This window comes from Protopterus annectens, chromosome 13.part0 (assembly GCF_019279795.1).
Source record: "Protopterus annectens isolate FY-2018-M chromosome 13.part0, PAN1.0, whole genome shotgun sequence".
In the NCBI taxonomy this organism is placed as follows: Eukaryota; Metazoa; Chordata; order Ceratodontiformes; family Protopteridae; genus Protopterus; species Protopterus annectens.
Window position 1 is genome coordinate 452956923 of NC_056747.1, and position 27046 is coordinate 452983968.

Below are 27046 nucleotides of genomic sequence, written 5' to 3' on the forward strand. Positions count from 1 at the left end.
ATAGGAGTGCGTTTCCATGCAATTGGTTATAGGAATGATATCACAGCTGTTCCACATGCAATCAGCTAGTGGAGGACTGCAATTCATGCACAGGTCATAAGCTGATTATGAGCATCACTTACAAAACACAAGCTGCTGCCTAAGCAAAGCAGGTGTAATTTTCCACATCCACCAGAGAGAGAGCAAGAGAGACAAACAGAGACAAAGTAAGAAAGGAATGGAGTAGAAGAGTAAGAACAAAGCATGTTTGTGTATGATCCATGGGTGGAGAGTGGTTTTTGGGCATTATGACAGTTGCCTATATTGTGTACTAATCCATACTGTCACATGGTAATTGCACATGGCTGTACACATTTATCTTGTAATGTTGACAATGGAACGTGTAGCTCCTCAATATGATGATGTGGCAAAACCAACCCTCTAATGGACCCTAGCATTACACAATCACCCCAGCGCTGATAATACACACAAAAACACCACTTACCAGTACTGGGGTTTCAAACCCCTACCTGACTATGTATTGCTATTAGATTGGTATGTAGTTATTGCACGCACCATGTAGCTTACATGTTAAAAAGCTGTACAAAGGTATCTTTGAAGGTGAGTTACATCAGCAACAGTGATAAAGGAGGGATAAGGGACGTGTAGTACATGTGGCTGTCCACAAACACAGGTGTCAAGGAAGACACAACCACACTCACTCAGCGACTCACACACATTATCACAGTTGGCAGTGTCAGGATTAGAACTCTTAACTAACCAGTTTGCTACACTATAGTATTACACAAGTATCATAAGCACCACTTATCAGGCTGATATATGGCTAAAGGGTATTTCAAGGTGACTGGCATCAAAAAGCATACTACAGTAGGACAATGGGAGGTGTAGTGAGTGTGAATAGCTTCAAAATCATTAATCTCCACATACACACACACACACACACACACACACACACACACACACACACACACACACACACACACACACACACACACACACACACACACACACACACACACACACACACACACACACACACACACACACACACACACACACACACACACACACACACACACACACACACACACACACACACACACACACACACACACACACACACACACACACACACACACACACACACACACACACACACTTACCAGTACTGACATGCATGGGTTCATTGCTTCACAGGTGTGTAGTAATTGACTGTGCCAGAAGTCTGTACAAGGCTAGGCAAAGGGTATACATTGGCATCGGGGCACATGACAATGGTCCCCAGTGTGGCTCATGGGTGTAGTCCCTGAATTGGCCCACACAGGTGGGTATTGCATTCACCATCCACTCATCTAGGTTACTATTGTAGGTGGCCAGTGCTGTGCAATGCTTGCCATGTATGTGATCTATATTCCATAACATGGACAGTGTCTGGGTTGTGCACATGTCCCACATGCATGTTCTGTGACATGTGGAAGTGTACCTGGGGTCTCTGGGGCATGATGTGTGGACAGATTGTTATCATCTGATGTGGCATTCCTGACCTCATGTGGTGAGCACTGGCTATGGAACTGAGGTCGTGTCTGCACCTACATTGACAGCATGATACATGTATTCAGTGGAGTTAGTGGCATCTGTCTATACAGGGTATGGGTATAAGGCATGGTATTCCCTTTGTGGTTTACATTTGCAGACTCTACAGTTGTTGCAGGTGTCCAGTGGGGAACATAGCAAAGGACCACTGTAAGCAATTATTTGCCTATTGTAGGGATGGAACAGAGTGCTATGCCCTTTTACTTGCTGGATAACACACAGCCAGGAGATGTTACACATCACAATACATTCTGATGTCAGTGGCAGTGTTGTGGTGAACAGGCATGTAGTCCACCGTGGTTACTATCTGTGGGCAATATGCAGGGAACTACCACTATAGTGGTTGTTGCCTAGCCAAGTGTGTTTGTGTATGAGGCATGAGTGGAGAGTGTCCTCTGGGTAATACAAGGGTTGCCTATATTGTTCGCGAATCCATAATGTCACATGTACGTCCATGGATTGTCTACACCAGCCTCTCTGCTGTTTGACATCTGTTATCCTTGTAAGGTGGACATTGTGATATATATAGTAGGTCCTCAATATAAGAATTTAGCAAAACCAACCCCACAATGAATCCTGTCATAACACATTCATAGCAACCGCCACACAGGATACTGATGACAAACACACACACTTGCCAGTACTAAGATTCAAACGCCGACCTAGCTACGTATTGCTACCACAGTGAACCACATTTATCGCACATGCCACGGAGCTTATTGGATGCATGTTGTTCCAAGGTGAGGAACATCACCAGCCCTTGTAAATACTGGCATTGGGTGATGTAGTGGGTGAGAGATCCCAAAAATAATTTCACCCTAATCACACATTCACTAGGAGTGATGTTCAAATCTCTATTAAATAACCTTTACAGACCATTATGGTACACATTTACCACATGTACCACCAACCTGACATGGTATAGGCTTCGCAACAGATACTTGCAAGGTGGGTAATATCTGCAGGACTACTAAAGTCAGGATTGGATATGTGTACAGGATGTAAATAGGGACAAAAACTTAGAGGTACACACACAAACACTTGCCACAGGTGGGATTCACACCTATAGCTGTGTAGTGACTGCTACTACATTGCTCTGCATTTAAGGCATGCACCATGGAGATTATAGGGCTAGCTCTTCTCCAAAGTTATATTTCAAGGTAGATTACATCAGAAGCCTTGCTAAAGTAGGGCAATGGAAGGTGTAGTGACTGTGAATGGCCTCAAAAGGATTACTCTCTACCCACACACACAGAGCTCCATGGTTGTCATGTCTAAGATTTGAACTCCTACTTAACTAGTACATCACACTATAGGACTATGCAGTTATCGCACATGCCATAGAGCTTATAGGGTTAGACCTTCTCCAAAGGTGTATGTCAAGGTGAATTACATCAGCAGCCTTGCTAAAGTAGGGCAAGGGGAGGTGTAGTGACTGTGAATGGCCTCAAAAGCATTGTCCCCTACACACATAGAGTTTCACAGTTACTATGCTTGGGATTAGAACTCCTACTGAACTAGTACATCACACTATAGCATTACGCAGTTATCGCATGTGCCATGGACCTTAGAGGGCTAGCCTTTATCTGAAGATGTATGTCAAGGGGAATTACATCAGCAGGCTTGCTAAAGTAGGGCATGGAAGGTGTAGTGACCGTGAATGGCATCAAAAGCATTGCTCCTTACACACACAAACACAGAGTTTCACAGTTGCCATTTCTGGGATTAGAATTTCTACCAAATTAGTACATCACGCTATAGCATTACATAGCTATAGCATGTGTTATGGAGCTTATAGGACTAGCCCTTCTCCAAATGTGTATTTAAAGGTGAATGACATCAGCAGGCTTGCTAAAACAGGGCAATGGAAGGAGTAGTGACTGTGAATGGCCTCAAAACCATTAATCCCTATACACATAGAGTTTCACAGTTTCCATGTCTGGGAGGGAGTAGAACTCCTACCTTACTAGTACACCACACAGTTATTGCACACACCACAGAGCTTACAGGGATAACCCTTCTCCCAAGGAGTATTTCAAGGTGACTGACATCAGCAGGTTAGCTAAAGTAGGGCAATGGGGAGTGCAGTGTGTGTGAATGTACCATAAACCATTCCTCTGGAAGCACACACAACACTCAGTCACACACAACAAGTATATTACATTACAGCATGCACCACAGAGCTTATAGGGCTAGTATTTCTCCAAAGGTGCATTTCAAGGTGAATGACATCAGCAGGCTTGCTAAAGTAGGGCAATGGAACACACACACAGTTTTACAGTTGCCATGTCTGGAATTAGAACTCATATCTAGCTAGTACATCACACTAAAGCATTATGCCATTTTTGCATGCACCACAGAGCTTATAGAGATGATACTATTCCAAAGGTGTATTTCAAGGTGACTGACATCAGCAGGGTAGCTAAAGTAGGGCAATGGGGAGTGCAGTGTGTATGAATGGACCATAAACCATTCCTCTGGAAGCACACACAACACTCAGTCACACACAACATTACATTTGACAGGACTGTGTATACAACTGCTAGATGAATAATGACTTGTACTGTCATGTTACACAGTTATCACAAACACTGTGGCCATACCTCTCAGCTGTACAGATTCAAACAGGTTACCCAAAGGCAGGTCTCGTATATCTGGTCATTACTCCTTCACATTGTGGTTTACAAGCAGGTTTGTAGCTACCCATTCCTGAGTTTGCAGGCAGGGATAGTATGGGCATCAGAGTTTCAGACTTCACACACTCCATGGCGTCAATGCTTCTACCCCCCTCTGTTATTCTATCCTCTTCCTAACATTATGCAAGCGATATCTGATAAGTATCCCTATAGTTATCACTTCATCCCGGCAGTATTTAGGGGTTGGTCCACAGTTCATGCAGTAGGACATGGTGGACATGCTACTGGGATTTGTCGATGTGGCCTTGCATTTGTGTTCTGTGGACTGTGTTATGTCATTATTTGGGACTCCATGAGATAATATACATTGCCAGTACAGGTGAGACACAGACCTTTGACAGAGGACTGTAGGGCATTTGGCAGTGATGCAGGCCATCTGTAGCAAGTCAGTGCATTCTGTCACTCCTACAGTCCCAGGCTGCAAGCCACTGTATTTCTCTGGGGTGACAGGGTGGGTGTGCAAGGTGTTAATGGCAATAAAATCTGTCCTTATTAATCCATTGGTGTGGATGCTGGCAGGGTGCTGCTTACAGTAGGGACACACCTGCATGGGACACCTCTTCAGCATGCTGCATTCTGTGGGCATTCCTATACAGAAGTGGGGGTCATATTGTACTCATTCCCAACAGCAGAGATATGACCTGTGAGGTACCTGTGGCTGATGTTGGGGTGACCCAGGGGTTACCTCAGTGTCACTGCTCGACAGAGGCACAGCAAAATAATGGGCATAGTTTCTCCAAACTAAAGGGGTGGCGTAAGCCACAAAACTATGGGCTAGGCTTATAATCGGCAGATAGCCTAGTATGAACCTATGAACCTATGAGTGCATGTGGGCTATGGAAACTACTTGCAGCTGACTCACAGATTTACATGGGGAATTCCACTTATGTTGGCTTGTGTGGGGACATCAGCGGTTTCTCAGTACTTCATAACTGTGCCTTTTGTGGCCTGCTAGTGTTTGGCCAGACTACATAAGTATTCCATACTACACAGCCAACTAATGTGCTGCTAACCTGTATGTGCAATTCCAAAGGTGTGTCCATTTGACAGTACATTTTATACACTCTCTGTCTAGGGTACTTCCACCTGTGTGTATGTCTGGGCCCACATTCATGCCATGTCCATCTTTCAGATGATGACAGATATTGCATCCGAACAATTAGTATGGATTACTGCTGGATTGGGTCTTGCTGAGATGCATTGTGTTTGGCAATGCATTTGTGAGTACTTGGCCCTGTCATCAACAGTACTTGCCAATGGCCATCAGGGCACAACCCTCCATGCCTACATGTTGACATTTCTTTAAACTACAAAATGGAAATATGACAGCTCATACAAATGCATGTATTAGAAGGGTTAGGCATGCCAAAGGCCAAATATATGGCCATAGGCATGAAAAATAATTTCAAAATTATAAAAATTAACTTTTTTTTTGTTGGCCGATTTTGTCTGTTTAAGCGCAGGGCAGCAGTGCGCAAATGGGATCGGCCTGAAAATAATAAAAAATGCTGGAAATAAGCCTTTAAACCAAAATCATAATTTTTCTATAATAGTCAATGGCATGCATAACCCAACAAGACCATGAAATAGTAGTTGCTAACGGGGAAGCCTGAGTGTCGCATTTGTAACCATGCATTAGCAGTCAGTCCTATGCAAATGAGGCCAATGATACTGAATCACAGATTTCCCCTCAGTGCTAGCTTGCACCCGACCGTGTAGATGCAGTAAAACCATGGTGTAAGACTAAGAGCTAGATGACTTCATAAGGGTGTGTGTCATGCATGCTGTAAACTTATTGGAGCCCTGTGACCTGTATTTGCCCTTAGCTAAGCACAGCTAGGGTAGGGGGTGTCTGGAGCTGCCTAGCAGTCTTCACATTGCCTAAATGGGTGTGCATGTCATGCACCGGGTTTTAAACAAACAAAAAAAAAAACAGGAAATAGCAGTTCTGTTCACATCTGAGCACTGGGTTTGTGCGGCGCTCCTCAGGGCTTAAACAGGAAGTCAATGGGAAGGGAAAACAGCAGTAGGAACGTAATCAAGGAGAACTAGCATTGCAGGCAGGTGAAATGTATCAGAACCAGCCAATTAGAAAGGCAGCAGCCCAGCCCAGCACACTATTATAAACTATGCAAACACCTTTGCCTCTGGTTTTTCCCTGAAACACTACACTACCGGTGCACACAAATGTGGAAATGTTACCTAACAAAAGGAATCAAATGATAAGGGTTGCTTTCGCTCTCATAAATCAACATGTGAAAGAGGCTGAGGGTGGTGAGGATGGCAGTGCTAATGACCAGCCCACAGTGAGGAGAAGGAGAAGAGTACACAGACCCAGGGTAACCTACCAGGGGCGAGATGAGCTGAAGATAGTGGAGCGCTATAGCGTGGACAGGGACCTCCTACAATAAATTGTTGAGCAGTGCCTGCCATGCCTCACACACAGAACCAACAGAGGGGAATCCAACCCAGTGTCTACCAAGGTATATGACGGCTTAATAATAGCCACAGGTACCTTCCAAAGGCCAACTGGGGATATCATGGGGATCTCACAGGCATCAGCATCCAGGGTACTTCACCAGTTCCTGGATGCCATGTCAGCACATGCCAGTGAGCACATATATTTCCACAACACCAGTGAGGCATTGACCAGCAATATGCATCTCTTCCACCAACTAGCTGAATACCCTGAGGTAGTAGGTCCTATAGACTGCATACACATACACATCAACGCACCACCTGGTGAGCGGGGTAGGGTCTACATAAACCACAAGGGCTTCCCCTCCATCGAACTGCCAAGTCGTGTGCAATGCCCAGGGCATTATAATAAATCTGTGTGCTGGCAGCCCTGGAACGTACCATGACTCCATCATCTGGCATATGACGCAGCTGTACCAGAGATTTGCCAGTGGGGACATCCCATATTGCCACCTACTGGGGGACGCTGGTTATGCACTGGAGCCGTGGCTGATGACACCCATCAGAAATGCACACACACCCAAACAAGAACTTCATAATGAGGCACGGGCACAGGCAAGAATCATAATAGAGCATGTGTTTGGGATGCTCAAGTCACGGTTCCGGTGCCTGGACATATCCGGTGGAGCCTTGCAGTACTCTCCAGCTATATGTACCCAAATTGTCATTGTATGTCCCATGCTACACAATATGATCCTGTGGAAACAGCTGCAGCAGGAACAGCATGGGGCAGGCCCACACAGCCCCTCACCATTGCCAAGGCCAGCACAGGGACAGAGTGACTCGGAGGAGGAACAACCTGAGCCTGCCTCTGTAGGCAGAAGGGGGCATGCCCTGTATGCCCAGACTTTGGCAAAGAGGCAACGCATAGCACATACACTGAAACGGTATGAACCCAGGGAATGACACCTCTCTCTGACTCACACATACAGTAAAAGGGATGCCAAACATGACACTACCTGTGCTTAACCATGTATAGGGAGTGTACTATGTGCATCCGACATAGTCAGCCCTCCAACACCATCCTCAATACTGGCACAGCCACAAGGTAAGTCACTCTCACTATCAATTGCTGAATGGAGTATTATGTTCTGCTACTTGTATCTATGGTACGGATGTGAGCATGCAAGGGAATCGAGTGGCTGAATGGGATGGCAGCAGATAGTAGACACCTATATGGGCAGCATGAATTCCATAAGAAATACTGGTGCCAACATAGTAGGCAGTACTAGACAAGGTGACAATCCCACTGGAGGACATGTGGTGGGCCAAATGTGTGTCCATGGGACACAACACATGCATGTCAGTGAGGCTCACAAACCCAAGAAGTCTCAGCCAGCAGGACAGGTACAGACAACCACAAAGAAAGGCTGTGCTAAGGTCTCCAATTGATGGCAATGGAGAACAGCCCCCCTCCAGACCTACACAGACTACAACGGGTCAGGCAGTGGGACATTAGTTCTGAAGGGTAAGAAGTCTGAAACTGAAATTTAAGTCAATAAAACCTAAGATCTGTAATACACTGATATGCCTCTAGTCCGTATGATAGGTCAGAATACAGAATGAAATGGAAGCCAACAGCATACCTGAAATACCAGTACGGTCATAGTAAATGTTTACAGTTGTCAGGTTTGCGCCCCCCACAATCCCACATAGAAATGTAGTAACATGTATGTGTGGGTATAATAACAGTGGAGCACAGATTACCTGAGGAGGCCAAATTAACAGGATACATTGTTGCATGTGTACAATATGCAGGGCTCTGTGTGTTAGGTTGTTGTGTGTTGTTTATTGTGTGAAAGAAGTCAGCATGTAGGCATGGAGGGTTGTGTCCTGGTGACCAATGGCCAGTACTGTTGATGACTGGGCCAAGTTCTTACAACTGCAGTGCCAAACACAATGCATCCCAGCAAGATCCAATCCAGCAGTAATCCATACTAATTGTTCAGATGTAATATCTGTCACCATCTGAAAGATGCACATGTCATGAATGTGGGCCCAGACATATAAACACAGTATACAGGTGGAAGTACCCTAGACAGAGTGCACAAAATGTAACCGTCAGCTGCACACACCTTTGGAATTGTACATACAGGTTAGCAGCACATTAGTTGATTGTGTAGTATGGAATACTGATGTAGTCTGACCAAACACTGGCAGACCACAAAAGGCACAGTTATGAAGCACTGGGAAACTGCTGATGTCCCCGCACAAGCCAGCATAAGGGAATGCCCCACGTATATCTGTGAGTCAGCTGCAAGTAGCTTCCATTGCACACATGCACTCAGCTCACCCCACCATTAGCCACATGTACCTCACAGGTCATATCTCTGATGTTGGAAATTAGTACAATATGACCCTCACTTTTGTATGGGAATACCCACAGAATGCAACATGCTGAAGAGGTGTCCCATTCAGGTGTGTCCCTAGCTGTAAGCAGCAACCTGCTAGCATCCACATCAATGGATTGATAAGGACAGAAACTATTGCCATTAATACCTTGCACATCCACCCTTTCACTCCAGGGGAATACAGTGGCTTGCAGTCTGTGACAGGTCTGACCATAAGCTAATCACCCTTAACATCCACAACCCCCCCCCAGTAAGGAAACCTTCATAAAAAAACTTCTCCAAAGCCAACTTCATGCTACTCAAGTCAGAAGTGACAAACTTCATGACACCCATGCAGACGGGAACTGAAAGTTCAACTGCTGAATCCTACACTAAGGCACTGTATGAGCACATCCACTCATGCATGAATCGTGCCATCCCAAATAAAACCAAGATGCTCTCATCCAAAAAAAGGAAGCCAATCTGGTGGTCCCCTGCCATAAACAAACTTTACAACAAAAGGAAAAAACTGTTGCAGAAAAAAGGAAAATCCCAGGATGCAAAAAACTCCCTTACCAGCTTCAGTAAGAAACTGAGATCCCTCATAAAATCCTCCATAGCTAGTTACGAAAATAAAATTGCCAAAGATTCCAAAAACAACCACAAGGCATTCTATAACTATGTCAAGAATCTAAATGGCAATGCTCAGATCTGCTCTGAGCTAAAACAGAATGGCATTAAATATACTGATCCCAAGGATATTGCCAATATCTTGGCAGATCGATTCAGTGCCAACTTCACCCCCTAAACGGCCCATCTCAATACCGGAAGATTACCAAATTCCAGTAATAATGGCCACACAGGAAAAAAACGCACTCTCCAAAGCTAAGAATACAGCATCCATGGGACCAGATGACATCCCGGGCTGTGTACTACATGAGCTACAATATGAACTGGCACCTCACTTAAGTTTCATGTTTAATCATAGCCTCACCTCAGGTTTCATGCTCATTGAGTGGTGCAGAGCTACAGTTATCCCACTCCACAAGGGGGGATCCACCATGGATCCCGGAAACTACCATCCCATCAGTCTGACCATCATCATTATCTGCAAGGCCATGGAGCGTATTATCATGAAACTTATAAACAAAGACATTGGCAACCTTCAAACACTGGACCCCACCCAGTTTGGGATTGTGAAGGGCTGATCTTGTCTCCTGAACCTGATTGACTTCTTCGAATCAGTCTCCAGAGCCATGGACAAAGGTAAGGTGGTCCTCACAGCCTATCTAGACCTTGCCAAGGCCTTTGACACCATCTCCCACTCTGGAATCATAGATAAACTTACTAAGCTGGGCATTAATCCCTACATCACCCAATGGGTTGCCAGCTGGCTTACTGATAGAACCCACACTGTAAAAGTAGCCGACTCCAAATCCAGCTCCAGACAAGTGACAAGTGGAGTACCTCAGGGTTCAGTCCTGGGACCGCTCTTGTTTGGCATCTACTTTTCTGAAGTACAGGCCAACACTAAGGGACTCTGGCTAACAAAGTTCACAGATGACTGCAAACTGGGAGCCATTATTGAATCCCCAAATTATGTGGATACTCTACAAAAGGGCCTTACAGAATCAGATGCATGGTGCCAGAGCCATGGGCTCAAGCTCAATGCCAAGAAATGTATAGTTATCCCCTTTGGGAAAAAACATGTATCCATGAATTATCATATAGGTGGCAGTACACTAAACACCGAAAGTGTGATAAGAGACTTAGGGACACAGATGGACAGTGGTCTCACCTTCGATAACCACATTGCCACAACAGTCAGGGAATCCTTCTATGTGGCACATCTCATCACTAAGGTCTTTTCATCCAGAAAAAAGGAGGTCATTGTCCCACTGTACCCATCCCTCATTAGACCCATTATAGAATACAATGCCCCGTTTGGTATGTACGTTTCAAGACATCTGCAACAACTGGAAAGGCCGCAGAAATACCTCACTAAAAGAATCACATGCCTAAAGCAGATGTCCTACCCTGACCGCCTTAAAAAACTCCAGCTATACTCTGTCACATATCTTCTACTCAGAGGCGATATCTGCTTAACATACAAGGCCATGTCAAACCCAAAGCTGTTGGACATGCTACACTTAAAGAAATCCCAGTCCCTCAGAGCCACACGCTCCAGGGCTCTAAACCGTGTCATCACAATAAACAAAACATGCTGGAGGGATAGGTTCCTGACACAGAGACTCCCCAGACTCTGGAATAGATTGCCCATACATGTCAAGCAGAGTGCCTCTTTGGCCCTCTTCAAAAGGAACTTTGACGATTGGATGGGAGAAAGGAAATTCACCCTGGGGATCATGTCAGTCGCCCTGCTAGACAGGGGTCCAGGGAAGTAAATAGTGTGGGAAGAAATAGCCAGTGAATTGTTATGGCTAGACTTGTATAGGCCCTAGGGCTGATAGCCTAGTACCAACCTATGAACCTATGAACCTATGTGACTGTAGGAGTGACAGAATGCACTGGCCTGCTACAGATGGCCTGCATCACTACTAAATGCCCTACAGTCCTCTGTCAAAGGCCTGTGTCTCACCTGTACTGCCAATGTATGTTATCTCATGGAGTCCCAAATAATGACATAACACAGTCCATAGAACACAAATGCAAGGCCATGTCAACAAATCCCAGTAGCATGTCCTTCATGTCCTACTGGATGAACTGTGGACCAACTGCTAAATACTGCTGGGATGAAGTGATAACTATAGGTATACTTATCAGATATCACTTGCATAATGTGAGGAAGAGCAGAGAATAACAGGGGGGTAGAAGCATGGACACCATGGAGTGTGTGAAGTCTGAAACTCTGATGTGTCCCCATACTATCCCTGCCTGCAAACATAGGAATGGGTGGCTACAAACCTGCATGTAAACCACAATATAAAGTGGTAATGAGCAGATATATGAGCCCTGCCTCTGGGTAACTTGTGTGAATCTGTACAACTGAAAGATCTGGCCACAGCAGGATATGGCCATTCTGTCAAATCGATAGATGTACAAGCATGGAACCCTTTGCCATTAGAGTACCAAGATGATGTACCATTTACACAGACCCATCAGCAAGTGTCTGCAGCTCCCCCTCCAGAATGGCATGATTGTGCAAGAATATGTAGGCTGCAGACCACAATACTGAACACAGGCTCATTCATTTTGTATTCCCCAGGAAATGACTGTGAGCATATGCGTATATCTGTCAGTAGTTGATGACATAATACATCACAGTGTAAAACAGTACATATGTCTGAATATCTCTGCTAACACCAAAACCATGTAGCAGAAGCAGCACAGACACAATAAGTTACAGTATCCCACTATCCTTTGCCCATTGTGACCCCATATTGTCCCCCTATCTACAGATATCCTGAAGAAACAGGTTTCTAGCTGTAGGTGTAGAACACAAATGCCTGCACTGGAATACAACCTACCTGGAATGGATTCACACATTCAATACAGAAGGTCATACTGGGCATGCTCCCACACTTACAGAAATGAAGCCCATGTCTGGCAACAACAGTGGACTATACATATCTGTCAGTCACAGATGTCTATGCACACACTGCACATTGCACACCAGTCATGCTTTGCACACATATCACATAGGAATACACACATATCCAAGGACAACACAGTATAATAGGTCAAACATACACAAACATAGATGTGGGGAAGAGAGACAGACAGTGACAAAGAGCTTCCCATCATGAGGCCTGTCCCACCCAGCACACATCCAATTGGCCACTATGACATGATGTGCAAATGTCTATCACTGTAGACATTTGCTTCTGGTAGCCCTCAGCACTATAGTGTCTGTGGTGCTTGTGATAACTGTGTAACATGACAGTACAAGTCATTATTCATCTAGCAGTTGTATACACAGTCCTGTCAAATGTAATGTTGTGTGTGACTGAGTGTTGTGTGTGCTTCCAGAGGAATGGTTTATGGTCCATTCATACACACTGCACTCCTCATTGCCCTACTTTAGCTAGCCTGCTGTCAGTCACCTTGAAATACACCTTTGGAATAGTATCATCTCTATAAGCTCTATGGTGCATGCAAAAACGGCGTAATGCTTTAGTGTGATGTACTAGCTAGATATGAGTTCTAATTCCAGACATGGCAACTGTGAAACTGTGTGTGTGTGTGTTCCATTGCCCTACTTTAGCAAGCCTGCTGATGTCATTTACCTTGAAATGCACATTTGGAGAAATACTAGTCCTATAAGCTCTGTGGTGCATGCTGTAATGTAATATACTAGTTTGGTAGGAGTTCTAATCCCAGACATAGCAACTGTGTGTGTGTGTGTGTGTGTGTGTGTGTGTGTGTGTGTGTGTGTGTGTGTGTGTGTGTGTGTGTGTGTGTGTGTGTGTGTGTGTGTGTGAAGTTTGGGTGAAGATAGATGAAGGCTGCCAGCCTAGCCAGATAGAATTTTGGAGATAATTCTGTCATCTGAAAATATTAATGTAAACCACAGGCTTGTTGTCTTAAATGGTAAAAATAGTGTTACCTGTGGAACTGGAAAAAATGTAATAACAGTACACTCTACTGACCAAGTAAAGCATGTTGTGACCCTTTGATGTTAAAACAGGGCTCCGGCCAGACCAGATGAAGGAATTATTGCTATTGTTTTAAGGCCAGAGTTAATGGCCAGAATTTGCATGCATAAATGTCCTTAATGGCTTTGCTTCCTGACCTGGTGTGAGCTTACTAAAGAATGTAGCCTGTTAGCCTGGGAACCACAGGAAAGTGTGAAGAATGATGTAATGTAAAGCAGGACTGTAATATCAATTTAAACAGAGAGAATCAGAGAGCATTAAGCATTTTTGTCTTGACCATCCAACGCATCAGCACTGTCTTGCTCTATATGTAAGTTTATCTTAGAATTGTGTTTTCTCTTAGAAATAGCTAGAAAGTAGAAAGATTAGACTAAGTGTTGTTCTGTGATGTCAGAACTGTACTACTAAATTATTTTAAGTATTTCTCTGTGATCTCTGAACTCTTGACTAGCACTGTGTAGTAAAAAGTATTTTCTTATGTTTTGACTATTTATTAAATATTTTTAAACCCTTTCAACTGTGGCTGTTTTTGTAGAGATAATTTAAGCTCTTTAGAGTACTTGCATGCCTTTGGTAAAATTGTACAAAGCCACTTCAATAGCTTTAGCCCTGGGCTATACTACCAATTGGATAATAGTATTGCAGAGTAATAATTGGACACCCTTTTAAGGGCCTTTGAGTAGCTGATAAATATTAGTGGGTGATGGCAGCTGGTACTACTGTATAGTCTGTGAAAAAGGGGCACAGCTGGAGAACCTGTGCCAGCCTTCCCTCAGGAGTGTCTGTGTGGTTGTATAAACTCTTCTCAAAGTCTGTGTGTGTCAGCTACTTGGGCAGGGACACAAAGCACTGGTTGGACAAAGAGGGTGCTAGAGGTTTTAGCTTGCCCACTAGGCTGCGATCTGGATTCTATAGCTGTGCCAGTGGGGAGTGTTATTGGGGACCTGGAGAGCAAGGGAGCGACCAGCCCCGGACTGACTGTGATCTCTGTGTGCTCTTAAGAGAAATTGCACTTTACTGTGTGTATTTGTTATCCTTTTCTCCTATATGAGACGACCCTCACTGGTGTAAGTGGTGAGGAATGAAGCTCCTTGATTGATGGGGCAAGGGCACGGGCGTCACAGTGTGTGTAGGGATCAATGCTTTTGAGGCCATTCACAAAGCCACTTCAATAGCTTTAGCCCTTCCATTGCCCTACTTTAGCAAGCCTGCTGATGTCATTCACCTTGAAATACACCTTTGGAGAAGGGCTAGCCCTATAAGCTCTGAAGCTTGTGCTACAACTGCATAATTCTATAGTGTGCTGTACTAGCTAGGTAAATGTTTTAATCCCAGACAGGGCAACTGTGGAACTGTGTGTGTGTGTAAGATTCAGAAAAAAGGACTGGTGACTACTTCTATTTGTCCCCTTGACTAGTAAACTTCATGGACAGCAGTGTCTGTCTAGGGGTTTGCTGTAGGAGTCAGCTGTGACTGAGTGTGGATGATCCACGACTTCATGTTGTTGCAGATTGTCACTTTACTTGATCTGCTGCAGTTCTTGTATACAATAATTCTGAATAATTGCAGATGACTTATTGCATTTTATACATACTTACAAAACATTGTAACGTCTCCTTTTTACTATTTTTTTGCATCTACTTTCCTTGTTTTATTGCTCATATAAATACTGTACTGCATACAAGCTTCTCTCATTTTGCCAATGCAAAGATTACATTTTGCTTTCCTTATCATATTTTCTTCTTCTGTTAAAGGACCATTATAACGCACTACCATTTTAAGTCCCACAGACTGCATTAATCTTGTGATTAGACTATGGCAGGGTCAGAATCTTTGTGTCTTGCCCAGGTACAATATCATGGGATGAAATCAAGAGTCCAAACTATCCTTAACCTTATCTCATTCTGAACATTTCATCTCCTGCACTGCAGTTAACCACATATCACCACACAGTATTCCAATATGTTGAAAATAAAGTTTATTTAATGCCTGATAATTTCTCAGTCTCTCTTTATCTGTCTCTCTTTCTATATATCTTTCAATTCATGTGTCTGTCTGTGTTCAGTATAACAATTCCTTTAAACCATAATGATAGCTTACCTCACGCGCAAACATTGATCCTGCTTTGACTTCTTCTATTTTACTATATGGCATGTCCTGAATTATAGAATGTTATTGGCTTCATTCTCCACAAAGTACTACAGTATCCCAGCAATGAGAAATTTGCAACTAAGGGCATGTGGCAAGAAAAATAAGTAATAACTTCAATAATGTCAGCTGGAATTGTATTTAAGTAGCACAAACTAGTCAAATTCAGTGTTGCATTCTATGCTTCTGATACATGAACAGATAACATAAATGTGTGGGTGTGTGTTTGTAGCTATGTATCAACACACACACACACACACACACACACACACACACACACACACACACACATACACACACACACACACACACACACACACACACACACATATATATATATATATATATATATATATATATGTTGTTATTGTTTGTCTTTCGGCTTTTTCCCGGTAAGGGGTCGCCACAGCGGAACTCCGGTCCGCTAATGATTGGCAGTAGATTTTTTTTTTTACGAAATGCCGAGATGCCAGCTCAACGCCCAACCTTCAACTAAGACATGCCCATTTACGCACGCATGTCTTTCGAATGCTACCCAACCGCGGGGAGGACATGCAGACTCCACACAGAAGGTACTCCCAAGCCAAGCCGAAAATCGAACGGGAGAACCTCTTGCTGTGAGGTAACAACGCTACGGCTATACCACCACGGCAGATGTTTATATATATATATATATATATATATATATATATATATATATATATATATATATATATATATATATATACAGATGTCTAGAAGGATACACATATACACAGTACCACCTACTTGATAAACATGTAAACAATAACATCCACTGCATTTTGTATTTTGGTCCTTTCTTAAAACTTCTTTAACTTTTTAAGCAACCTTAAATTCAGTAATTTATTAGTATCATGCACACTTAAATGCAATCTGTCTTGCTATGCACCAAGTTATTTGCCCTGTTATACATAATTTCTTAGAGTTAAATATTTATTGATCTACTGAAGTTTCTTAGTGGTCATTACATCAGCCATTTTTATCTAACCAGTGAGGATAATTTCAGTCAAACTATAAGAAGTATAACCATTCAAATGACAAATATCACTTTGGAAGTGAGTGATTTATTTTTTATTACTTTACTTTCCAAGTATATTATTCTTTTGAAACAAGTTTGGTTTACTCCCTTAGGGAAATACACTCAGCCTATTCAACTTCTCTTAATATTGTTAGACCACATTTTCTAGAAAAGCAAAAGGCTTTGAACTTTAATCATTCCCATCACAAATTAAATCCAACTCCATTTCCATAAAGTACCATTCCACAACCTTTCTTAATATTATAGTATTTTGCCACAGATATGTAATTACATTTACATCTTGTATTTTGCAGTTCATGTGCCACTGACGTTTTTTACATGCTTTTAAATGCAGTGAATCTTCTGCCACAAAACATCATGACATTGATTCTTTTAAGAAATGCTGTTTTTTTTCCTCACAGTGCCTGATACCACTCTCACTCTACTCTCTCTCTCTGCTTGACAAGTAAAAATCCTCTTATTCAGGACATGTCAGGACATTTTTTGTGTGCTTAACTACATATCCTAGTTTTGCCACCTTCAGAGTGCTGCCCTATTGTCTGATAGTTATTTATCAAATGGAAAGACAAAAAAAAAAAGACAAAACAAAAAAAAAACAGAAATGTAGCAGCTCAGATGACATAACAGAAAAAATACACTGTCAAACAGAACTGGGTGTTGTGGAAGTATTGTGTGTTAACTAATACTTTGTGATTTTTTCCTACTTTAGAGCAAGTGCCTAATTAATGCATTTTCAGTGAAAATGTGGTAAGCTTAAGTACAATACGATGGAATAGTGACAATATTGTGCTGGAACCTGAGTAACAACAAGTATGCAGTGATTTAATGTGACCAAAGAAAAACAACTTTCTTCAGCCCTTTTTAGTACCTGGTCTTGTAACTCTGATATGGTTTTCAGTTTACAAAACCATTTAGAAAATATATAGCCTCCTGGTTTACATTTTGGACACCCACCATGGTAAACTATTTATACAACAATATGTATTTTCTTTGTATGTTTGCAATGTGTTTCTTCTTTGCTACTTGATGCAATGTTTTTGTTCTTAACCTTCCACTATTCTATATTACTCAATACCCTTTTAATGGGTTAAATACCTAACTTATATGCTAGGATATAATTTACTTGAGAAATACTTTATGCAGTCTAATTTCTTTTCTTTTTTTTTTTTGTTTTGCCAGAGGGCAATATGGTGCATTATAAAGCAGGTTATATAACAGAAATATTTTGGTTATGAATAAACTAATATCTTCACTAATTTAATTTGTACATTGTCACTTTAAAATAAGAAAGAAGAATAAAAATAACACACTGATGATGATTTCATTTTTTTTTGGTTTCTCCTGATGGATTTTTCTTCACTACTGTTATTTAATTATCTTAATTTGTCCCTTAAATTGATATCTTTTCTTAAACACAGATTAACTGAAATCTGGGGGTGGGGGGATTAAGCAAGTGACTCCCCTACACTGCATGTCCCTGAAATAGTTAGTTGTCTTAATAATGTGCTAGTCCATTAAAAATGAAGGTTTGAAAGAAAGAGAATTCCAGACTCCTGATGTGCTGTGATAAATAATTATGAGTTATTAATTTTAAATTACTTTTTTAATGCACTGCACATGATTTTAATTCCCACTATTAATACAGGATTTGATTTGATTAATTTTAGGTTGGAAAGGGAATGTTCTGATTAAACGCAGTGTGCAGGGAACAGTTAGGTCTTTATTAATATCTAGCCACATTGTTTTTAAAGCACCATTTGGGATCTAAACTCCTACTCTTTCATATAAAATACATGTATTAAAAGTCAGCACTGGAGGAAAAATAGCACAAGTAAATTAAGACTTCCCATGTCCTTACAGGGGTGAAATGATTTCTGCTGCTTTGTATGTAACCTGGAATTTAAATAAAGTGAAAAGATAACTGTGGTGTATAAAAAGGCTTTGCATTAACAGTCAGCCTAAAAGACAGAAACAATGTTTAATACTGAGCTACCTAAGTAACATTTATATGAATGAACTTAAACAAAAAAGATATCTGAGCACTGAATTTCTAATTCACTTGCCAGCAGTGTAGTTATCCTTATACTATTAATGATGAATTAAATTATGGCACTATATGACTGACTGCCAGTGAATGTTGTGGCAAAGAATTTCAGCTCACTAGTCGCAAGAATACTACAACTGAAAACTTTTGTTTGCTGTACATGTTAACTATTCTGTCAATGTTATTACCAAAATCTCATTGTAAATAACCTAGCAGCTCATACACAGTATTGTTCATATTATTTGCAAATGCATAATGTAGAATTTCTTATATGAGACACTGAATGCATCTCAGACATATATGACCGAAAACCAGTCATAATGTGTGTCGGGGGGGCACAAGGTTTCTCAGTGACATTTTGCAAAATACAGGGCACATGCCCCTCAGTAATCATATGCAAGTTATCTGTCATAAAAATGGCAGAGCTTTTCAGGGTATAATTAAATCGTTCATATTAAAACAAGAAAGATAGTGCCTAGGGGCATTTTAATAGGTACCCTCTCATAATGATGGGCAGATTTTTTTTTTCAGAGCTGCAACAATTTTTATACGATCAAAAGATTAAAAGCAGAAATGAAAACCAAGGCAACTTTCTGATGAAAGAAACAAAAACGAGAACTCAATCAACTGCTGGATGCTTGTGTTCCATGTTGCTATTTGGTATCATTTCTAGAAACAAAAATGAGAACTCAGTCAACTTCTGGATGCCTGTGTTCCATGTTGCTATTTGGTATCATTTGTGTTCTAGTTGTTATGTGGTTTTGTTTGGGTTCTAGATTACTATTCTATTTTGTTTGCATTTCAGGTTGCAATTTAGTTTTCTTTGTGTTCCAGGTTAATATCTGGCTTTATTTATGCTCCAGATTGTTATTTAGTTTTATTTACTCTCTCACAGAAAAAGATTAACATATTCAAGACTTTACCATGTGTCATACTCGAGTAATTTCTTGTTCAAGGGTACCTGCATGTTTCTCCTTATTAATGGCTACACATCCTACATTTCATTATTAAACAAAATTTTATAGGGGATTTCACTGAATGGGTACACAAACATTGTTGATTGTGATAGTCCCCACAAATCTTTTGATCCATTGCAGCCCAGAATTTACTGGACTAATGGGTCACTTTCAGTGTTGCAGCCAAAGTTTACATTTTGTACTCATATCTAATGTTGTTGCCCTCACCACCCACCTACCAGTAGGTTGATAAGGAATAGTGTCTGCTTCTAGCATATCATGTTTTGGCCTTTCTCACATTTTGCAGGAAATAGCATGTCTCTGATGCACAATTCACAACAAACTGCTTAGACTTTCATGCGTGGCTCAATGGACTCATGGTGGCTGTTTTTTGCTGTGGGGCTTACTTCAAAATAATGGGATAGATGACTTCCTGCAGAGATATATTCCTGTTAGTGGAATCCAAATTTATGAAGTGCACAGAGAATTAGCTAGTTGTTGGCATTTACTATTCTGAAGTAAAAGTCAAATACCAAAGTGCTGTGGCAGACTAAGTTTGCAAGTGACTGCAATCTATGAGCAGTCATTCAATCCCCAAATAACTTAGTTATCCTGTAGGAAGGTCTGTCCCAAATAAATAACCGTAACCAATGCCAAAGTCATGGACTGAAACTAATAGCCATAAAAATTCATTATTGTATCTTTTGGGAAGTCATCTATCCCAGGGAATTACCACATTAATAATATGCCCCTATGAAATGACCCAGTTTTTCAGGATTAGGAAACTTATGCAGACAGTGACCTGACTTTTGACAAACATGGGTCCATTGTTGTAAGAAAGTCCTTCTATATTGCACAGCTTATAAACAGAGGGATTGTATTTAGATCTAAAGATATCATTGTCCCCCTTTACTTAGCCATCATGGGCCAGTCACTGAATAGAATGCCTCCTTTGGCATGTATCTGTCCAGGCACATGCAACAACTGGAATGACCACAGAGATACCTTACTAAAAGGATACAAAGCCTAAACAACATGTCCTACATGGACCAACTCTAAGCCCTGTCACTATACTCAGTATCATACAGACTGCTAACAGGTGACCTTTGTGTGGCACGCAAGGGATCCTCTGACCCATTACTTATGGATTTACTGCACATCAGCAAGTGAAATGGCATCATAAATGCTCATTCTAGGGATATAAACCTCTTCTGTAATATCAACAGAATGGTTTGGATGGACAAGGATATTTTGTAATGGATACCACTGTTCTTGAACAGATTCCCTGTCCACATAGAGCAAAGTTCATCACTGTCATCAATCAAGTGCAACTTAGATCTATGGGCAGGAAACAGAAAATGTACTCCAGAACTACTTCCTAAATGCTTTATTCCATGTGTAAGTCCCTCAAATTATCTGTGGTATGATTCCAGTTATTTTCAATGGGGTAATATATAATTATTGACCATACAATGGGTAAGGCCAGTCTCTAATCAAATGGGATAGGTTAATTCAAGCACAAAAAGGGAAATTGGCTAGTGTAAAATGGCTCACAAGGGCAACTAATCTAAGAATTACTTATGAACCTATGAACTTATAAGAGACAAAAGGTAAAACTTAGAAAGAATTATTGTGCAACAAGATAGTGAACTAAGGGATGGTACAGACCTTACTGTCATATCTGGCCTTATATAGCTGATCTTTGTTAGCTATTTACGTAGCTTCTCAAAAATAATACTTGTTTGTTTATTGATGATAACAAGACTGGAGATAAAGCTATCACAAGAAGATTGTTTCATGTCATGACTGTGCTAGGCCTGAGGTGTACGTTCAGTGTGTGAAAAAAGAACAAAGTTATGCACTTTGGTGGTATTGGGGTACCCTAGGATAACCATCCCTGGGTCAGATGCAGGAGGATAGCTGTGTGTTTTAATATCATAAACATTCAGTTTGGTTTATGCAATCCAAAGTAAAAACTAAAAATATCTAAGCCAAGAAAATGTTGGTATTCATGCCAGTGGTACAGACTCAAAAAATCTGATGTTAGCTGATATGGTAGTAATAAAGCATTATCTGCAATATTATGTTCTGGTACTATAATCTGAGAAGAAAAAGAAGCTTCATGAGAATATACAAATGGGAAATCAGTCAACATGGATTCAGTAGGTCCCTTACCCAAATATATTGTCAGAAAACAAGAATGAGTTTGCAAAGAACAGACTCAAACTTTTTCCATGGAGAAAAGGACAAACACCAGCTGAATGCAATAAGCCATGAGGGTCAAAGAAGCTCAGAATAGATTATATCTACTTTGAGTGGGTCTTACTGTGACACATTTGGAAAGGAGGGTTAAGTGAATTGCTCCTCAGTGGAGTTTTCTTCATTCATTTGTCTTGCATCTGCTACTGATGTGGTAAAAAAAATATATAGACTACAAAGAGATGTTCAAAGTCCTGTGAATGTAGACACTGAGAAGGAGAAACATAGACTATGACATGGCTGGATGCTATGGTATCATTTTAAAGGCTCACAAGTTTAGAAGCCATTTCATGTCATATTTGCTAATTTAATTTCCTTCCCATTATTTCCAAAACCTCAGGAAGTATAAACCTTACACTTGGTACTGCTTCTATACATTCTGCTTCTTCCATGTCACACCGTTCTCTAGGTTGAAATATACATATGCATGTGTTTGTGTATGTGTGTGTGTCTCTGTATGTATGTACATGTTTGTGTATGTGTGCGTGCATCTGCAGACCACCAGCTCAACCGTAGATTAATCAGCCACTTCATTCATCATTCACTTTGCTACTAGCCATTGCCCCAAACCAACCTATGCAAAGCTCCTGCTCATGCCTAAGGATTTGCTTCTCAAAATCTGAGAGCCATTTCCCACAGGGCTATCAGCTTGGCAAGACTGGGTATGTTTTACTGGCTTAACTATATACCTTCTAGATGATTATATGCCAATTCAGGGTCTATAATTTTGAGGTCTATGAGCATGTTTCTGCTCATCTGTCCCAACTACAGTACTGATGCATTTCTTTTAGGCTTTAATTCTGACACTTTTTGTTCAGGTGCTGTGGAACAGATGATGCTCATGCAATGAGATCTTACCATAGTCTACCCACTGGTATGGGTTTGCCCTGTGTCTTCTCCATGGCTTGGATGAGCCAACATCAGCTACTCTTTCCCATCTTCTGTCTGACAATTACTCCAGCACTCAAGCTCACTTAATGAACCCAGGTCAGCTGGGGCACATTCAGGGATTTTTTTCTTCATGCCATGGAACCAGACTATTAATTTCTTTAAACAGTTTTCTGTAGCATCTTTGTCTAAGCCCTATTTGCTTTGACCCTCCAAATGCTGTTTCTGTTATGGTAGTGACAGAGATCCCTTCTGGTATTTGCCTTGGCCACTTCATGGGTGTTTCAATGTCTGTGTAAACAAACCAGAAAGATGATATGAAGAGCCTAGAATCTGATCTGCAGGTGTAGGTTAAACTCCTGGTGGAATTGTACACTTCTTTTGTACTGTGCTGTGGATATCAAGCAAACTTTTTCATTTAGAACATCTAGTTGTCATAGCAATTAATTTCAAATTTACCTAAGAAGAGTATATTAATGCTCTTCTCTCCTGTCCATCTTTGATTTTTGGCATTGTTTTTGGGGAGATGATGCACCCCTGCTCCTTTTGCTAATGGGATGTGTTGCTGCACCTGCTCTCTTCCAATTTCTCTGCCAAAATGCCCGTTTGCTGTGAAAATTCAGTCATTGTTTAGTATCTGGGGCTAAGACTGCAAACGCACTGCTCATACCTACCCAGCTTTGTTAGCCACTTCTGGTGACTTTTAATGGTTCCTAGTGATCTTGTGAGTGTTGTATGTTAGAGTACAACACATGCAATCAGAATTTTTAAATGTTTATAACTTCTAGTTTTAAAAGCCTGTACAAAATATTATATAAAGGCTCCAAGCATGGCTTGCTTGATGCATTTTTGGGTATTGTTTATAATTTGTTGTAGTGCTAGTCAAGACATAACTTCTGAATATGAACCATATAACACTTTTTTAGAAAATAGTCATAAAAGTCAGATTCTACACAGAAATTCTTACACAAATAGGTCTCAGGTTTAGATACACTGACAGAATTTATGATTTGTAAATTTTTAAGAATTATATTTTAATATTTATATATTTTATTCTTACAGCATTTGAAAGAAAGATATTTAGAAACCAATCTCTCATTGTAATAATAAAAGCAAGTACTTAGTTCACTTCTGTCCTGAGGGCAACATGTTGTCTCAGTGGTTAAAATTTCTGCCTCAAAGCTTCAGGGTGTGGGTTCCAACCTGATCTCCAGTCATCATCTGTGTTGAGTTTGTATGATTGTGCTTTCTTTTTTTCCCCGCTTGGATACTAAAGTTTTCTCCTACTTCCCAAAACATGCCATTTAATTGGCTATACTAAGTGTCCATATGTATTGCATTTGCCCTTGCCCTTGTGACCCAGGTGATGACTGAAAAGGGCCCAGGATGACCAGTTTGCTTACCTGGTTAAGAAATTAATAAATTCTTCTGCATTATTGATTTGATAATAAGGAAAGGGGGTTCCTGAGGACTGTAAACAGAAGTAAATTATGTAAGCATTATTTCTAGCTATTGATCTTTCTTCCATAAAATAGGAGTAGTACCCATTGATTTATGGCAGTGCTCCTTCAAATGTGGCTTCATTGTGTTTTCATATAATTTCCTAGGTAAGTACTAGGATATCTGCTGCCTTTGATCCATTTTAAGCCTAGCCAGTTGTCTGAAAGATGATAATCAAATACCATACCTTGTGTCTGTGAATCAAACACCTTAACTATTATAACCCCCAATTCAATTTAAAGTCCTAATTTAAAAGGTATTCTTTGCATAATATGCTCACTTCTTTTCTTTTCTATATCTACTTACTGTTTTGCGTGTTTTCTGCATTTCGTAAGTCTAAATGCAAACTAATTTTTAGTACTGTATTCCTCATCTGGGATGTATTCCACAGTAACTTGGTTAATCTGCATTTTGGAACAATGCTGATGTGCGCTAGTTATCTAAAGAATTTTTTTTCTGACTTGCAGACATATTTGTTGCAAGGAATATGTAATTTTTTTCTACACTGCTATGCTGCATTTGCATTGATGTTGTTTGCATAGTGACATTCTGTTCTAGCATGCACACTATGGGTGTTTAACATAAGCACATACACATTTATTGCTTTGTTAGCTACACAGTTTTGTTTCTTTGGTATTGCAGGTTAGTGATTATCCTGGAGGCCCTCTAGTAATCATTAGATACTGGAAATGGTTTGTGACTTACTAGTACATTCAAATATGCTTTAGGATGATTACACTGTTCAAGAGAAGCTCTCTGCCTGTAGTTTCTTGAAGTATTGCATTACAGCTTCAGGTTTTTCCAGCATTTGTAATTGTATACTTGCATTTAGTGGTGCTGCGGTAGAGTTGTCGCCTCACAGCAAGACGTTGTCCCGTTCGATTCTCAGCTAGAGCGTCTTCTGTGTGGAGGCATACGTGAATGGGCGTGCCTTCATTGAAGGTTGTGCGTCAGGGCTGGTAACTCGGCACGTAAAAATCCACTACCAAACATTAGTGGACCGGAGTTCCGCTGTGGCGACCCCTAACCAGGATAAGCCGAAAGACACAACATACTTGCATTTAAGACTAAGGAAAAACTACCCCATCTTATTACAACAACTGTTCTGGCACTATAGTGTGGCAGTATTATGGGCAAAATGCTATCTCAATAAAACAATATATTTATTTTTCTGATTTTCATAATTTTAGAATTTGGCTAAAATCATATGAATGGCTGATCACTTACATAAATGTATAAAGTGGTAAATAAAAAAGAAGCCCAGTACCTGATATAAAGGTGTATTTCATACTGAAAACTAGTATTTATTAGGGAAACTTTTCCATGTAAAATGTATTCTAAATAGAAATAAATATATCCAGGTAGCAGAATTTCATGTATAGTACTTTTTTTTTTTATTTCAGTTGGTTTTCTAACATTGTTTTGGCACTGAAAGGAAGGAAAACAGTCGGTGGTCCTTCAGTAAACTGGTGTACTCAGACAACTAGACAGTTTTAGTTCTAGATGCCAGCATCATGCTAAACAGATTGAATAAGCAAATTCCCCTGCTCAACATGTGCATAAGTTTTAATTGAGGGCAGAGGTAATCCTGGCACCAGATTCCAACTATTAACAGCATGCAAACCTGGAGCAAAATGAGATTTTGCAGTTTTTGGTTGCAGTTTAATACCAGTGACCTGTGTGAAAGAAATTACTGAACACAGCTAAAGCTGATTCAGGAAGAATGTTTTACATAAATGTAAACTAATTCAGATTTCAGAGTAATACTCACAGAATACTTTAGAACTTTTTTCTGAAAAAATTTCAAGCCTGCTTAAACTAAAGCACTGTTGGTGATACCCTGTTGGGTGAGGAAAGTAAACATGTATTTTCTTGTCTGTGAGTGATAAAGCTGCTTTCTGTTTTACCTGCTCAAATTTTTTTTTTTTAATTTGCTTAGCCTAGTGTTGTTGTTCTATGAGATATAGACTCTTAAATTAGCTAGGCTGCACATTAACATGTTTTTTGTGGGTTAAATTGTTTGAGTGATAGTTAAATCCACAGTGAATTTTTGGGCTTTTGTCTTTTTCTGAAAAGATTTCAAGCCTGTATAAACTAAAGCATTGCTGGTGATTACCAGCTGGATGAGGAAAGTAAACCTATATTTTCTTGTCTGTGAGTGATAAAGGTGCTTTCTGTTTTATCTGCTTCATTTTGTTTTCTTTTTAAGAAATCTGCTTGGCCTTCTGTTTTTGTTCTATGTGAGAGATAGACACTTAAATTAGCTAGGCTGCACATTTTGCATGTTGTTTCTTTGGTTAAATTGTTTGAGTGATACTTAAATATATACAGTGGATTTATGGGCCTTTGTCTTTTTCTGAAAATATTTCATGCCTGCATATATTAAAGCACTGCTGGTAATTCTGTGCTCATTTTTCCCACCCACATTCACCTTCATTGATCTGCTTTTTAAACCTGGTGATTTTATGCAGCCCGCGC